At 44.1% G+C, this 16,746-nt stretch overlaps 1 protein-coding gene across 6 annotated transcripts in view; it reads left to right on the top strand.

Moving 5' to 3' along the window:
• The window catches only part of SLC6A9 (solute carrier family 6 member 9), a 56,999-nt gene that overhangs the window by 22,713 nt on the left and 17,540 nt on the right, over positions 1-16,746 (top strand). The window contains exon 1 of one of the 6 annotated variants that reach the window (XM_044442473.1): positions 2,424-3,589. The exons of the other annotated variants lie outside the window; for them this stretch is intronic. The gene's annotated coding sequence lies outside the window, so the exon portion shown is untranslated. Of the gene's footprint in view, positions 1-2,423; positions 3,590-16,746 lie in introns of those variants that run through there. 6 annotated transcript variants of the gene reach the window in all.

The raw sequence follows: 16,746 nt of genomic DNA on the forward strand, positions 1-16,746 counted from the left end.
TGCAACAGGTGTGTGCAGGCAGAAGTCCCTGTGAGGCCAGGGTGCACCAGGCCAAGCCTTAAATAGCCCAAGGAGGAGTGGGGAATGTGAGTGCCATGAATGAGTTGTTATGAAATCAGATCAGGTCCAAGATGCTTGTCTCTGCAGAATCCAGTGAGGCTGTAACTGTGCCAGGTATTCCTGTCTCCAGGGAGCCTGACCTGGCTGCTTGCACAGGCGCTAAGCCTGCGTTAGGGAGGGGCTGGCTTGGAGAAAGTCTCCATCATAGCCAAAGCAGAGGGGTGGGCAGAGCCCTTCCTGGCTGCGGTTCTTTCCTAGTGCCCGGCTCCTTGCCCAGGCACTGTGGGGTGGGAGTCCATCACTGAGTCAGAGCCCCCCTCCCAATGCTAGCTAACAGAGAGGGAGGGACTGCCAACAGCTGGATGCTGCTAATGAGGCCTCATTAGGACGAGGTCAGGCTGAGCTGGCTCTTTGACCACAGTGTGCTTGCTGGGATGATGGGAAATAGCTCAGCCCGTGCTGGATGCAAAGTGGAAGAACAGGTCCCGCTTACAACTTCAGCTATATATCACAGAGTTATGATTCTCTACGACTGAGCTTCCAGCTGTCGTGAGAGAGGTTGCACATGTCAGAGTTGCAACATTGGCATGAAGAGTTCAGGTAAGGCTTGGCATTATTTCTGAGGGTGCTGATTGCCCCAGTGCTGTTAACCACACAAACCTGCATTCCATGCAAGATGATGGGAGCTGTAGCTCAGTGGGGGCACTTAGGCTTAACATACAAAAAGTCCCAGGTTCAGTCCCTGTTTGAAAACTCTGCCACTCATTGTAGACTAGACTTCCTTAACCTGGTGCCCTCTGGATGGTTTGAATCACAATTCTCTGACCCCTGGCCATGCTAGGTAGGGTGCATGGGAGTTGAAGTCCAAAGCAATTAGAGAGCTCCAGGTTGGAGAAGGCTGTTGCAGGCAGTACTGAACTAGATGGACCAGTGGTTTGTCCAGGTAGCCAGGGGCATAGCTGGGAAGAAATGAGCCACACCCTTGGAAATTGGGATGCTTCAGTGCCTTTTGAGAACAACTCAGTGCAGCCTCCTGGAAAGCCAATGGGATAAGCTATGCTCTGGGGACAAACTCCTACGTAGGCACCATTCATTTTTCATATTCTTGGCATGAGACATAAAACTGTCCCTGGCCGTATACAATGCTGATGCTTCACAGAGAATAGCCCTTTATTTGTAGGGCTGTCCAGTCCCAGTTTAAGGATAAAGGAACCTAAGAAGAGCTACCCAGGCCTTGAACCTGTCAGCTGGCGCACCGGCTACTTGGTCAGTTAGTCTTCCCCACTATAGTAGGATAGATTATATTTCTATTTATATGAGAGTGATTATTTCACATCTGTACATGAGTGCATAAAGCTTTTATGGAAGTTAGCATCTTTTTGTTCTCCTTTTGATAATACATTTCATCTTTTTTAAGAAAGAGTAAGAGGCCATCCTGCATGCTACCGGCTAGAAGTGTGTGTGCTTTGCCGTGATATCACACTGCCTTTTCTCCATCTGAGCTTCCTTTTTATCTCTTCTAGCCCAAATTATATGTTACACATTTAAGATATACATTTTCTCTCGCACTTAATTTGCACGTGTGTGACTTCCATCAGGAAAACTGTGTGAGAGATGGGTTCAGGGCTCCCTGCCACAGTGTTTCTGCTTTGATCCAATTTGAAAAAAGTAAAGTAAAAATCAAAACACCAGAGGATCCAGTTGCAGAATTCCCAGGGGATGCATACTTTGGCCATAGGAGTTTTCCCTGCCTAGGTTAGCACTGGTAGGGAGAAGCCCTCTCTTGCCCATGAGAATGGGGTCCTCATGACAGAGGAAAGGACCGTGGACGGGGTGCGAGGCTTCCTGCTCTCAGTGGACGTGATGGAGATGGGGAAGGGAGATAGCAGCAGTAGGACCATGTGGCTGGGCGCAGAATGTTGATGGGCACCGGGCAGGGCGGTGCTGGGCACTGGGCAGGCGGGGGCAGCCTGGTGCTGGAGGAACTGAACTGAAAGTAATGCCAAGTTCATGAGCCAGAGACAAGCACATTATCGCCCCAGTAGCAGCAGGGTTGGATGTGAAGAAAGCAGCAAACAGCAACTGCTCTAGCAACGCCCCAAGATATCAGGGATGAGCAGCCAAGGGGTTCCCTGCCCCCAAGAGCAGGTCAGTGGGAGATCTTTCCTAAAGCCCCAAACTGGGCAAAGGGAGCGGTTTTTGGAGGGGAGGAAGGACTGGTAAATCTGTGTGTGTGTCTGCTGGGGGGGAGGGGGGAGAAGGAGTGGGGGAGAGAGAGAGTCTTAAAGAAGAGAATCCAGCAAAGCAGTACCAGTGCTGGTGCTGGTGCTGCAGCTGCCACAGCAACTTACCAAGGGGGGAAAGGGGAGAAGTTAATTCCGGAGGCTCAATGAAAGCTGGTAGCCGCTCTCTTTCAAAGCCTCTTTGTGTTGGCTCCCGGGGAGACAACAGCAGGAGGTGAGGAATTGCCAGGCTCAGTGTGGCTCAGGCATCCCTGCCAGGGTATTTTTTCGTGAGGGTGGAGATGCATAAAATGGTAAGGGGCTGCCAGCTCATGCACACACTGGGAAGAAGCTCCTTAGCTGCTTCGCTGCCTGCCTTATGAAGCCAGGAGGTTGGCATTAAAGCCGGATTATGCATGGAGACCTGAGGAAATAACGTTTGACATGTCTTCCTCTACTGCCGGCTCCCATAAGGTGGCCTTCCTGAGTGCTCTAGCCCTTGCCTGCAAGTATGAATCCCTGCCATCACCTGTTGCATTCTGTGCATGTTCTGGGGAAGAGGGAAGTTCCCACCACCATCACAGCCCAGGTCCCACATTTTGGGTTTCACCAACTACATTATATTTACTTGCTGGAATTGTAGGGGCCTGTTGCGTTCTTCTCATCCCCTAGAGAGAGACAGAGAGCAGCACAAGTGCACTGTAGGATGGTGAGCTAAAAAAGAAATGAACAAACTTATCACAGTAACAGGCTGGGAATTCCTGCCAAAATATGCTTACAAAGTTCTGCAAATCGTCTCCTTCCAAGGTTATCTGGAAGAAGCAGGTCCCTTGGCATCTGTTCTAGGGACAGATGTAATCTTCCCCTCAAACGAGTTTCCTTTTAGAGTTGTCTAGCCTGTCCCTCTCTTGGGTAATTCAGAAGAAAGAAGAAAAACTGGGTTGAATATATGAGTGACCCATTCATCCATTCCCACTTTTTAACAGTCATAGAATTGGGAGTGTCCTCAGAGTGAAGAATGAATCTGCTTAATATATACTGGAAACAGGTTTTTCCTGACCTCAAAGTTTCTTTTGTCGGTCAGTTCCAGAGATGAACTGAACTGCTTGTCATGTGCATTGGTACCTGTTTGTTTCATGCCTTAAACTGGTTGCATGATAAGCAAAAAAAAAAAAAAATCCAAGAGGCAGTTTTCCACAACATGCAGCTATGATCAGGGAAGGGACCTCACCTGCTGAATTTCCTCTTGTCAACAGCTAAAGAGATTGTCTTTAAGGAACATGACTACTTGAATCAAAATCTATAAGGTCAGAATCTGTATGGTTACATATTGGCCAGTGGTGGATGGAAATAAGGTGCTTTGTTTTGGATTTTAGGTTCTCCAAAGTTTGCTTTGTATGTGTGATTACACCTTTTATCAGAAGTTGCATTTGCATTGCCATCTCTCAGTCCTATTTGCAAACATTTCTGCAACAGGTATTTCTCAGGATGAAAGGTCTTACACATGCAGCTCTGGAATACCTACTTTGCATTCTGAGACCCATGAGCTTCTTTCTGTACAACATAACTAATTGTCTTAAATTCTTTATTTAAGTCTGGGAGTCTCCTCTGTATTTTTAAAGTTTGATTAGCACATTTCTGCCCCCATGGCCAAAGCTTACTGATGCACTATAAATGGCTATCATTAATAAGCATCAGCAGGTGGGCTAGTAAATGTTTACAAGCTACTAATTGTTGTGGATTTATTTTTTAGGCTGCAGTAGCAAAATATAAATTAAATTGAACCAAGGGAGAAAGTGTAACTAGACAAAATAGGAAGTAATTTGAAAAGGAAGATTCCAGTAACTTCCTCAGTTTGAAAATGGGTTGCTATATTGCTTTGTACAGTGACCAAAATTTCAATATCAGAGAGTTCTAAAATTATAACATTTGAAAAAAGTATTCTGTCTGTCTGTTATATTTATTTATTTAAAACTTTTTAGACTGCCCCTTACCATAGTCTCAGGATGGTTTAACAGTAAGACAAAAGATAGAATAAAACACAGCATCCTAACCAATTTCGAACAATAAAATGCATATTAAAACAACAGTCAAACCTTAAAATATTGGGGAAAATAAAAAGGTTTTAGCTGGTGCAGAAAGAATAAATTTATATAAAGAATATATAAATTTAAACTCTTTTAATTTAGTCTTATGGGTTTTGGACATGGCTATCACAGAAACATAGAAAGCTTGTGCACCTTTGTGTATTTTGTTTTATCCCAATAAAAGAATGGCCTACCTGCAGATTTTGGATTCTTTTCATCATGGACCAGCACAGCTATCTTTGGGGTGTTTGTTTTTATGCATGCAAGAATGCAGGTTTTGCTTCTCCTGTGACTACGTGTAGCTATCAGTGACTCTGCTAAGCCATAGTTCAGTGGCAGACCACCTACTGGGTATGCAGAAGAACCTGGTTTGATCCTTGGAGTCTCCAAGTAGGGTTGGGAAATCTGTTGCCTAAAATCCCAGAGAGTTGCAGCTGGGCTTGATGGAAGCAGAGACTGACTCAATAAAGGCAGCTCCCTATGTGCTACTTCTTTTTTTACCCTAGGAATATCTCTCAAGAGCTTTTGATGCTCTCTCCGGGGTACTGAGTATAATAGCTCTGCTGATCCCATGCCTGTGGTCAGGTCTGGTAGCAAGGAGTTTAGCTGAGCCTTTGAAGAGGGGCAATTCCTTAACAGATTGCAAGATCCAGACTCTTACTTTTTAAAAAATGCTTGTCTTTTCTCCCGCATTGAAAGAGGCTTGATAATGTTTTCTGATAGTTTATGAACCAGCAGAGATAAAGGGAAATTAAACCTATTGAGAATGTACAAAATATTAATTTGGTAATACTATTGCTTTCATATTCAGATATTTGTGAGTTATAAGCTTCACAAATTGGCTTTAAGAAAACATCATGCACACACAATTTTAACTTCTGACAGACATCCCAAAGCCACCAAATGTGTTTATGCTCTCATTTTTGGATGTAGCAAGAAATATACCAGGAAATGTCAAATAAACTATCTGAATGTAAAACAGACACACAAATAAGTACAACTAATTAGTTAAATTCTTCACAGGAAAAATGCTGTTGAGATCTTTTGAAAGTGTCTTCCATCCAATTCACCTACATGGGAATTAATCTAGGGACTGTAAGGATACAAACCTCTATAAAGCTCTGTACCTGTACTCTACAATAGAATGCATTATTTGCATAAGAACTACCGGTAGAGAGTTATCAGTATTAGGGTTCCTCAGGGTTTATCCTAAAGAAGTTCTCCAATCCCAGATAATCACCTTGTATGATTCTTCTCACCTGACTTGTACGGCTATAATACTGCAATGCATTTACTTGCTGTCTTCTGAAAAATGATGACTGTAGAAACATATATAAGGAAGTGTAAGTGAAGTCTTAATGCAGATGGATTGGAGTTTGTGGCTAGATGGAGAACAGGGATGAGTAAAGATGCATCCCTGAATAACTCCTTTACGCCTGTTTGGGCACCTCAGTTTGCCTGTTTATTTTTATCCTGCATTTGATGGGTTGATGCATAGATTTAATCAGGTCATATATTCCCACCCCAGTTGCTTTGTGTAGCAATTTAAGGTTCAGCCTGGGTGCCAGATGGAGTCCAAAGCATTATTGCAATCAGTGAAGCAGACACATCATTTCTCATGAATTTTCTTTTTTAAATGTTTGCTAATGAGTACATACAGAAGGGGCAGGAGAATAAACAGTATAATTTATGGCATATTTTCCACTGAGGGTGCTATTTTGCTTTTCAAAGATTCATCTATAATGGGATTTTTGATTTGATGAAGAGGATGAAATTCATGTACAGATGCTCTGTAGCTGCTGAACTTAAGGGTGCTCTTTGGCAATCAGTTGCATGGTCAGAAGTTGGGTTGGGATCCACTGCTAGATCCCAGGATGATTTGCAGACAGTTTCTGATTCCCTGTTTGAGAACAACAAAACAAAGGGAATCCCCTTCCCCCCAGATTAGCTTCTGGAATGAAGAAAGCTTGCAGGGAAGCCAGGGAAGGACTGTTAATTAACTCCTGATACAAATTATTGTCCTGGACCATGTACCTAGAAGTATTCATTTCTTTAATTCTAATAGGTGGCTATCAGCCCTGGGCTGATTTTGCACCTGACTCCAGTTGGTAGACCTGTCATTTTAGTAAGTAGCAAAGTAGATTCTGGAAGCCTAACATATGTCTACCTCTAGTGTAACAATTCACTGTGTCCCTGTTCTCTGGTTCACATGGACCTCTCTGAGAGAGTTTCTTCATGCTTTGTCATGACTGGGAATGTCCCAGCTCTATCAGACCGACAACAGAACTTGGGCCAATAGTGCATTTTGTTCGTGTTGTTCTTTGAAGTGCTGTTGCCTGCAATAAGAGGAAGCAGAATCGAGGGAAGATAAGGACATGCAGATCATGTTTGTTTCTGTCTTGGTGCTTGTTGAGAAGATGGTATGGGAACTGAAGAGTTTTTACTGTAACAAAAGGAAAAAAGAGCAAGATCAGCCTTGTTCAGAAAACACTAAAGACAGTCTTCAGTATATTCCTATAATTCAGAATGCTTGGTATTCAATATTTACTGGCTTAACAATCTGCTCTCAGTCACCGCTTCCACGTCTACATCAGGGAATGTTTTTGTGTTTTTAATTGATTTTATTTTTTTGTAATGTCTTTTAAATTATTTTAAAAGTCGCTAATAAAAGCAAGTTTTATTAGCCATTGTAAGCATCACTGAATGCCATTCTGGGTAGGAAGATGAGATACAAGTCAAATAAATAAATTTGTGTGAATGAAGTATTTATGGACTTCTTGATAGCAGCACCTCTACTGGTGATTCTGTGTGACCTTGGGTAAAATGTGTGACCTTAAGGCTCACATGGAAAACCCTTACTCTGGAAGAAAAAGAAAGGAAATTACCAACTGTGTAAAAAAAAACTCTTTGTTTTTCTTTTTAAGCTGGGGTGGGGGTGCATTTAGTATGAAACACAGTGGGGGAGCTTCCCTCCCAAATCACTGTAGTCCTGAACTGGGTGCCCATGTGCTTTCCCAGTGGTAAGTAAATCATACCTACAGGCATAGCTGTGCTAGGAAGAGGAATAGCTGTGAGGAGTAGCCAATGAGGCTTTCAAAGATATTAAATGAATAAATAAAAACTCATCCTAAAAGGTAAGTCAAGCTCCTTTCCTCTACTCAAAAGATATGGCATATAGGGATCAATGCAGGTAATTTAGAAAGCAAGAAAGTTGGTGCAGGAGAGACTCTATTCATTGCCAGAATATGGAGGAATTGTATCCCAAAGTCACAAGAGCTACAGGTGGGGTATAGGTGTGAGAAACAAGCCACGATAGACCTTGGAGAGGACGATCATCTGTTAGCACCACTGAGGCTTAGTGATCAAAAAAGCCAGCTCATAGTGCTTTATTCTCAGGGTGGCTTATGATGGTGTGCAAACCAGCCTATTGTTTCTCAGTTCATTGTTTGTACTATTAATACATAAGGACAAGCAAAGAAGCCATTTGACCAGCAAGAGCTCCTAGCAAGAGAAAACTAGGAAAATGCTCTCTTGAAAGATTATCAGCTGCTGTCTCCTTTCCCTTTGAATCTCATGGGGTGCAATTTTTCAGAGCATATCACTGATGTTCTCAGCTGATGCCTCCCTTTGATACTGAGAACATCATCTTTTGGACAGGATGAATCCAGCAAACTCTCGCCCTTTCCTTGCTGACATAAATTGAGCCACTTCTTGTCTTCCTGGCTAAGCTGCTTCTGCATTGGAGGCTTTTGTGGTGATGTGAGGGGTCAGGTGAGGCCCCAGTCAACCCAAGAAATGGTTGAGTTTGGATCAAAAGAAGGATTTCCCTTGGCTCCTAGCTAGCCCCTACTTGCCACCTGGCTCCTTGCCTAGGCTTGCTCCTCTTCTCTCAAAACTGCTAGGGCAGCCTGTCCTTTGGGAACCACTTGCCGGAAGGGGTTATGCAGCTGACAGGAGCTTCTCAAGCATAAATCTGGTGCCCGGCTGAAGTTTTTTCAGGAAGCAGCCCAGTGTGCGCTACAGCAGCCCAATGCTCAGTGGTAGGCTCACCAGTTGAGCCAGCAGGTGAATTAGCATGAGAAAGGTGGCACTGCCAGTGAGCCCTGATGGATTATTGTGGGTAGTATAAACACTTCCTTCCCCTTCATGCCTACAAAACACTGCTCCCTGATCTGTTGGCAACTCGTTGGTCTGTATCATTACTTTGCGCCACAGTTTAGATGCATTTGATCTTATTTATTAGTTGTGCAAATGGATGGAAACACATGCATGGGAATGCAGCTGTGGGAATGCGTGCACACGTAAACATCAGCTCCTCCTCTGGTTTTGAAGTCTGGAGTGTGTTTGCCTTAGGCATTTCATTTATATCCCAAGTATGTGTTCACGTATATGCCTCCACTGAGGGAAAAGCTGGATAAAAGCAAGACTTCCACATTAAGCCAAAATTGCAACTTGCTTTGACATCCCAGTAGTGGTGGTTGTGTATACAAACACATGGATGTGAATGAGTTAGAAGGAATTTGCATGTGAATGCATATTGTATATTATTTGACCCTAATATTAATAAAAGAATCGGACTGGGTGGTTTTTTAGTTTCGTTTTTACCTTTGGTAGACTGTGGTTGATTGGCAGCATTGTGCTCATGATGCACAATTGCAGAAAGAACTCTGCTCTCTGAGAAAGTGGCATCCTGAAAATATTTAAACATTCCATTTTTAAGGGTTTTTTTCACCTTATTTTCATAGCTGTAGATTAAAAAATAGGGAAATACATGCAGAAACTATGCCTGTACATATATACTTGCCTCTTATAATCATAGCATGAGGGTGTCTTTTGTTTAGTATGGACACAATTCATCAGCCATAAGAAGCATATGATATTACTGAGAAGACAATGGATCAGTACAGATGTCAATATTCTGGTCTAACAAATGGTTGCACATTTAGTATTAGTCACATAGAACAGCGAGGAACAGCTTGTTGTACTGAAAACACGCCATATGCCCACATGCTTGCCCTTCTCTTCCTTTGCCCCCTTTCTCACAGGCTTTAACTTAATACACCCCAGGTTCTTAAGCTACTGATGTATGAACTGTGACAACTTAATTAGGACGCTGTGGTTTAAACAACTGCTACGAAACCAGGATAGTTTGATATTGCAGTTGGTAGAGCTCAATCAAACCACAGTTTCCCAGATTAAATATCACTAGAACTGATGCTTTAAGAACATGAAATTAAAGCAAAATGGGGAAGGGGAGGAACACATTGGCATAAGCTCATCTTCTGATTTGTTCCACTGGGATTGCTACATCTGAACCGAGCAAATGGGTGAAATCTTCCTGACCGCGCGTGCCTAGAGCAGGGTGTAGGTGCTCCTCCACAGAAGCTAGTACAGCCTTTGCCTTCCCTACTAAATTGACTTCATGATGCACTATATATTATCTTGCCAAGCACATGAACACACAAAACAAAGATTTCATGTTGCTCCTGAGAACATCAAGCAGCTCATTGCCTCCCAAGGGCTTGCACGTGGCTGCACTCCTCTTGCTTTCGGGAGTGGAAGGCCTTGGTTTGGGTGGGCCACATGGATCATGTGGGAGTAGACTGTTGTACAGGTGGCAAAATGATTAAACGATATTTTAGGAAAAGCAACTCAAAACTACCTTGGGTGAAGCACTGGTCCAGCAACTACCCAGTCCTTGCTTCTGGAAAGCCTTCATGAAAGTGGCAAAGCTTCGTGTGCATACACAGGTACAAAGAATGCCAAACGGAATGTTAAAATTCATCATTGTTCCCCTAAGCAGAATCTCAAGTGCTGTAGGACAGGTCTTTTAAATTATTCTTCTAGCACAAAAAGGACTATATGTCTTTGTCAATTAGTATTAGAAAGGAAGGGGAATTAACTCACCTTCCTCTGGTTGTGCCCACTTGTGGCTTCAGCCCTGCCCATATAGCCCTGAAAGTTACCTTCAGAAGGATGGGTGCCCACTCATAGTCTAAACCAGGGGTCGGCAACCTTTAACACTCAAAGAGCCATTTGGACCCGTTTCCCACACAAAAGAAAACACCGAGAGCCACAAAACCCTTTTGACATCTAAAATGAAGATAACACTGCATATATCATTTTTTACCTTAATGCTATGTATATCTTCATTATGATTTAGCTGCAGCTCTTGTTCAAACTGTTATTTTTAATCTTACATTATAAACTAGTAGGATTCCTTTCATATATTTTGAATAGGGGAACAACTTCCTGAAGAGTCAAAGTCAGTGCTAAAGGGCTGCATGCATTAAACAGCAAACCCTATAAGTTCGTCAGCAGTAAAAGCAAATGAATCTACTCAAGTACCATTAAACCATTAAACGTTTGGTTTTCTTCAGAAACTTTTGTTTTCTTTGATTTATCCATGGTTGGCCTATGGGGGAGGGGGGCGGGGGGGAGCTCAGTAAATCGGCCTGGGTCTGAGATACAGGTGTGCCAAGTGCTGTCTGAGATAAACAGTCAAATGCTGTGAATTGTGACAGGTCCCAAGCACAGCTTTTAACATTCAGATGAAGGAGATTACACTGGGACAAAGAGAATCCTTTCAGCAGAGTGTAACATGAGAGCCTGCAGGAAGCTTGTTTAGCAGAGGAATGTAGCGATTTACTTAACTAGCTGATTTACTTAACTAGCTAGCCCTGTGTTCCTTCCAGTGGATCAGCAGCTGTGGCTGTGCCTGCATGTGTTTTGAGTGACGGAGCCACAGCAGAGGGGTGCAAGAGCCACGTGCGGCTCCAGAGCCGCGGGTTGCCAACCCCTGGTCTAAACCATGCTTCTAATCCATGGTTTAAATAACCTTAAATTAATTTGCCCTGCCTAAACAGAAAGAGCAAAGTTCTAGTTAGCAAGGTAGCACCTTGTGCCATCATAATGCTTCCTCATGGCAAGCCTGCTCTGCCACCACAGGAGAAGGCAGGCCTTCGGAGTCTTGGCAAAAGGGCTGCATCCCGGCTTTGCACTTCTCGTGAGGACCGAAGGCAGCTCACATACTCCAGAACAATAGGTCTGCGAGGTTGTTTCTTCCAGAAGCTGACAAAAAGTGCCAGACAGCATGCGCTTGCGGATTAGGCTCTGTGCTCCTCTTCCCTGCCAAGTAGCAGCAGGGATGGAAGGCTGACGGTGTGACTGATTTCCTCATTACGAGAACACGGGAATTGACCTCGGGCTCCTATGGATTCACAGCCTGTCCCGAGCAGGCGGCGAACGCCCCTGTGCATGCTGGGAGCATTCAGGTTCATCAGGCGAGTTCCAGAGGCGTCACTCTTGCCCCTTGTTGAGCTCCTCTGCCCATGTGGTCAAAGTGAGTCAGACAGGCATTAATTAAGCAGAACTGAAACCTCATTAGGACTCACTTGGCAATTCAGTCAGATTAGCCTACTCAGAGCAGCTTGCTTTGAGAAGCCAGCCATGGAGGATCTGGCCCACAGCCGAAAATAAAACCGTCCTGACTCTTGAGACCCTGTTCCTAAATGGAGCGGTCCCACATGAAGTCTCCTCTGCTGCCTTATGCAGAATCATAGGCGGATGCTTCAGGTCCGCTGGCCAAGCTGGGACACCCAAGAGCAAAGGTGCTTTTTGTTAGAGTACTGTTGCATAATCATGGCTCTGTATGGGGAAGGCTACTAGACTGTGTACCTAATTCTTTGCGAAGTGCTATGTAGCCAGGCTGGCCACCCCTTGCGCAGGCGAACGTGCTACTCAGGTCACATGTGGCTGCTGCCTGAACATCTCGTCCTGAGCCCGTGCTCAGGGAACATGAATGGCCGCAAGCACCCGGCAGAGACTCAATCAATGCAGGAGGAATGGGGGCCATTGCGGGAGGGAAGCTGGGAATGCGCTAGTTGCTTGATTTATAGCATCTGGACTCCCTGTTTCCGCGGGTGAGGGGAAGGGAGGGGGGACCAGCACTTCCTCTCTTTGCCCCAGATTCCCTGCTGTGCCCAAAGTCCTGTTGGGCAAAGGGGGAAAGCGCTGCAGACCCTTTGCTCCCTGTTGTTACAGGAATCCTATGGAGCCAGAAAAAGAAGCTGCCTTCAGGTGTACAGAGATCTGGGACCAGAGCTCTTAATTCAAGTATTAAACCCAAAAATGAGTATCATGTTATGTCTAAGCATTTGCTCCAAAAATCAGAGGTTCTGGCGACCCACAGAGAGAAAGCAAAGCTCTGTCCCATAGTGCCAATTAATTTTTGCCTATTCTCCCTGAATTAAACTGTAGTTGTACTAAATACCCAAGTAATAGCTTGGTTGCTTGGTTGCGTCTGATCTGAAAAGATTTGAGGGATATATGTATTTTGGTCAGAAATCAGTGGGATAACACTGTATATACCAGGATTCGTCTCTTCACCCTAAAAGTTGCCATTCTTTAACGGAGGATCTGCAAGATGAACCCCAACATCTTGAATTAGCACTTACCAAGAAGTTCAATTTTTCCTTTATTTGGGCATGAAAAAAGACAATCATTTGCTGTCCCAATAAATATGCTAATTGACTGCTCAATAGTAATTTGAATAGCTTTGGCTAGGTTATCACAAGTGTCTGCTCTTAGGAATGCTTCTTTTGCATACTTTCAGCTTCAATGGAATTGTCACAGATTATATACGCAAATGCCAAAGTGTAGTGTGAAAGCACACGTACACACATTCACACAGCCAACTGAGGATAAGAATTGTTTTTAATTAGTTAATTAGATTTCTATATTACCCTGCTGACAAATGTCTTGGAGCACTTCACAATCATGAAATCCAAAACAACAGGAAAATAACCGGAGCTATAACACGGTTGATTGAAACATAAAGGTGGTGGTCTGATCATGATTTGTGTGTCAGTGCATTCTACTCCATAAACGCTCACGCCAAAATACATGTGTTAGTCTTTAAGATGCTATAAGTCTCTTTGTTGCTTTTGCCTCAACAAACGGACGCAGCTAACACGCTGGAAGCTGCATTTTATGGAATGACTTGACCGGAGCTGAAGGGAGGTCACTTGGCACAAAGTGATCACACAGATTAAAGGCCTGACATGGCCAAAGTGTTTGAGTTTCAGCCAAAAGACTCAAAGGAGCATTGCTAGCAACACTCACATTGTTAGCCTTAAGCTTCTGCGGGCAGGCCCTGAAATGTGGTTTGCCCATTCATATATGTATATTATATATATGTTTGCTTTTATAGATGTTCACAACATGTACACACATTCTCATATTTGCATCAACAAGCATTCCAAGAAGAAGCCTTGGACATACATACACATGCATGTACATTGCTATTCTGTTTGAGATGTTTAGGGCAGCCTTCCCCAACCTGGTACCCTCCAGAAGTGGTGGGCTGCAACTCCAAGAATCCCCTAGCCGGAAGGCACTAGGTTGGGGAAGGCAGATCTAGGGATGTGCTCATATTCCATTTCACAGTTCTGAATGAATCGAAAAGAGACAAATCCCCTAAATGCCCAGTCAGAGGTAGAAGGAGACAAGAGCTCATACTGTAAAGAAAGATTGGTATACTTCTTTTTCATTGTTAAATGTATGATTTCTTGAGCTTCCAGGAAAAAATCAAGATATGAATGTTTTAAAAATAAAACACTGGTAGGAGCAGTAGTATGAGTCCTGTTCTGACTTGATGAAGAATAAATTCTTTCACCTGGGAAGCAAAATGATAACATTAGGAGCCCAGGCACTTCCTTAGCAAGTGTTTCCCCGTGTCCTACAGATGGGCAGATCTGGAGACGTGGTTTGAGGTCATCTGCAATTCCTGTTTCTTTCCTCCTGTGAGGATGCATGCTCTGAGACCCCAATACACTGCAGTCTCCTCAGTCTTTCGCAGTTGGGATTCACAGCAACGGTCAGCTTTACAAGACATGACCCAGTGGCCCTCCTGCTCCCTGGCACCACCCCCAAACCCGTTGGTGGTAGACAGCTGTATGAGAAGAGCGTGCCGCATGCAGAAGGGACCTGTGGAATGGTTCTTAGGTCTTTTCGAGAGCTTTTTCATCTCATCCTCCCTGAGGTACCATGGAACCCAGGAAACCATGTCTTCTTTCTGTCAGTAGGAAGCTGGGGCAGTGCCTGTCCACTGGACCCTCAACTAGGAAATGGGCGAACCACACAGAGGAGATATGCATGCTCCCATGCCACCCTCTTTTCTCCCTTCCACTAAAGAAGTCCCAGCAGGCCTCCCACAAACGAAAAGGATGCTCCACCTAAGTAGTCATAACATGGCAACAACTGTCGATATCATTGGCCAGATATGAAATAAATATTTCATTTATTTCAAATATGAAATAAATATAAAATATATTTTATATTTATATTTTAATTTATATTATAATTATTTTAATTTATTGATGTGAGCCACCCCGAGGCTTCGGCGAATGGGGCGGCATAAAAATGTTTTAATAAATAAATAAATAAAAATACTATAGAAGGCAACGCCTTTGATTAGATCAATGTGAGTTTCTCATAAAGTTAAAGTAAATGGACCCTCACTGCCAGAGTAGCTGTTGCTTGGTTAGGTTGCTTGGTTAGGATGAGAGGTTGTTACCTCAAAACTGGTCACCCATGTACACTACTAAGTGATGACAAGCTCCTACGGTCACATCAATAAGCCACTTTGCTTCTCCTTCTTCTACTAGAAAGAGCTCCAACTTGGTTTATTTGAGAGGAGAAATTCAAGGCTACCTGGCATCAGGGGTAGGTAGGTTGGGCACATGCCAAGGACAAATTCCAGCAGGATGAGAACTCCTCTTCCACACTTTAACCAGCTTGTTCACTCGACTCCTGATCTGGCCCAGAAATCACTGCAGTGTCACTGCCTATTGACAGTGGCTCGCACCAATTAAGCAGGCAAGGAGGAGGAAGAGCTGCAACAGCAGCTAGGGAGGATGCTGATGAGAAGGTAGACTCACTGAGGGAGGGGATCTGTTGAAGATTCTCTTCCCCAAGGGTCCTCCAAACTTTGAAAGTGGCACTGTTGGGCCTTATCCCAAGTTGCTGACCATCTTTGCTTTGCTCAGCTTCCAATTTGTACCCCTTTGAGTATGCAAACAAAAGGCTGAAGTGAACACATAGGGACTGATAGATCTTAAGCAGACACTGGAGTCTCTGAGGTGGGAAAAATGATTAGGCCAGTCCCCGGAGACACTGGCAAGCAAGCTGCCCCACTCCTGCTGGGAGGAGGGGGCAAAACTGGGAGCAGGAGTTGCCAAGGAACTGTTGTTCCAGTGCAGGGTTTGATGGTCACCATCTACTTGGTGTGGGAAAGCCTGAGGCCCCTCCCTTCCCTTTGATCTGAAAGCTGCTGTTGTTGTTGGGACCACAAGGAACTGGCGGTGCCAGGAAGGACCTCCATGGACAAAAGCACCATTTTTATCCTCTGCAGAGTGTTATCGCTTGTTGTCAGCAGCACGCCCTATCTGGTGTTTGGGCTTCCAGATGAGGCTGAATGCTTCCAATCAGACCTGGTTTTAGCACTGTTCTGGGGGTGGCTCAGGGCGGGGCTTTGTTCTCCTTATAGGTATCAAGCATGTTGCCTTGTCCCTTGTTTTTAATTCTCTCTGGTGTAGAGAAATTGAGACTATGTCTTTCTGTCTGTCTGGGGCTTGGGGCAGCATTGGACTCATTTGGACGGAGAAATCAAGCAGTATGGGTCAAGATAGCTCCGTATCATTTATTTGACAGAATTTTCCCTACTTGGCACAGCACTGAACTGTACAGGAGAGAGCGTTTAATGAGGAGTGCAGCTCCCTCTTTTGGCTATGTCTTAACACTACAATCTGTTGCAAACTTCCTGAACAGGTGACTGGTTCCTTGGGTGCATTTCCATCCCCTTTGGTCCTGCTACTGGGTGGGTTCTCTATAGCTGTCATTTGCATTAAAAAAAAAAAAACCTGTACAGCCGGACCATTGTGATCTCATGAGGTTGGAAAATAGAAGGAAGAAAGGAAGGAAGGAAGGAAAGAAGGAAGGATGCATGGATGGATGGAAGGAGATCCATTGAATGCTCCATTACTGAGACACTGAAGGAAATCCAGCATTTTTTACCACTTACCTTTCTGTTCTTTCCACTGCTCTTTGGGAAACAACATCTTTTCCCTTTTCTATACTGTATAATTTCAGTTTAATCAGGTGGCTGTAGCACAAGGGCTAAGAGATTGGGCTCCATATTCAGATGCCCCTGCTTTAATTTTGTCTTTACCATGAACTCATTAAATAGCCTTAGGCAAGCCGCTCGCTTTCAGCCAGAGTGCAGACATGTACACACTGCAGTTTAGAGGGAAATACTTTAAAATGAAGGCATAGCTCTGTAGCAGAGCAGCACCTGCTTTCCATGCCAGAGGTCTCAG

Source organism: Varanus komodoensis, unplaced genomic scaffold, assembly GCF_004798865.1.
Source record: "Varanus komodoensis strain SLA01 unplaced genomic scaffold, ASM479886v1 scaffold1, whole genome shotgun sequence".
Taxonomy (NCBI): domain Eukaryota; kingdom Metazoa; phylum Chordata; class Lepidosauria; order Squamata; family Varanidae; genus Varanus; species Varanus komodoensis.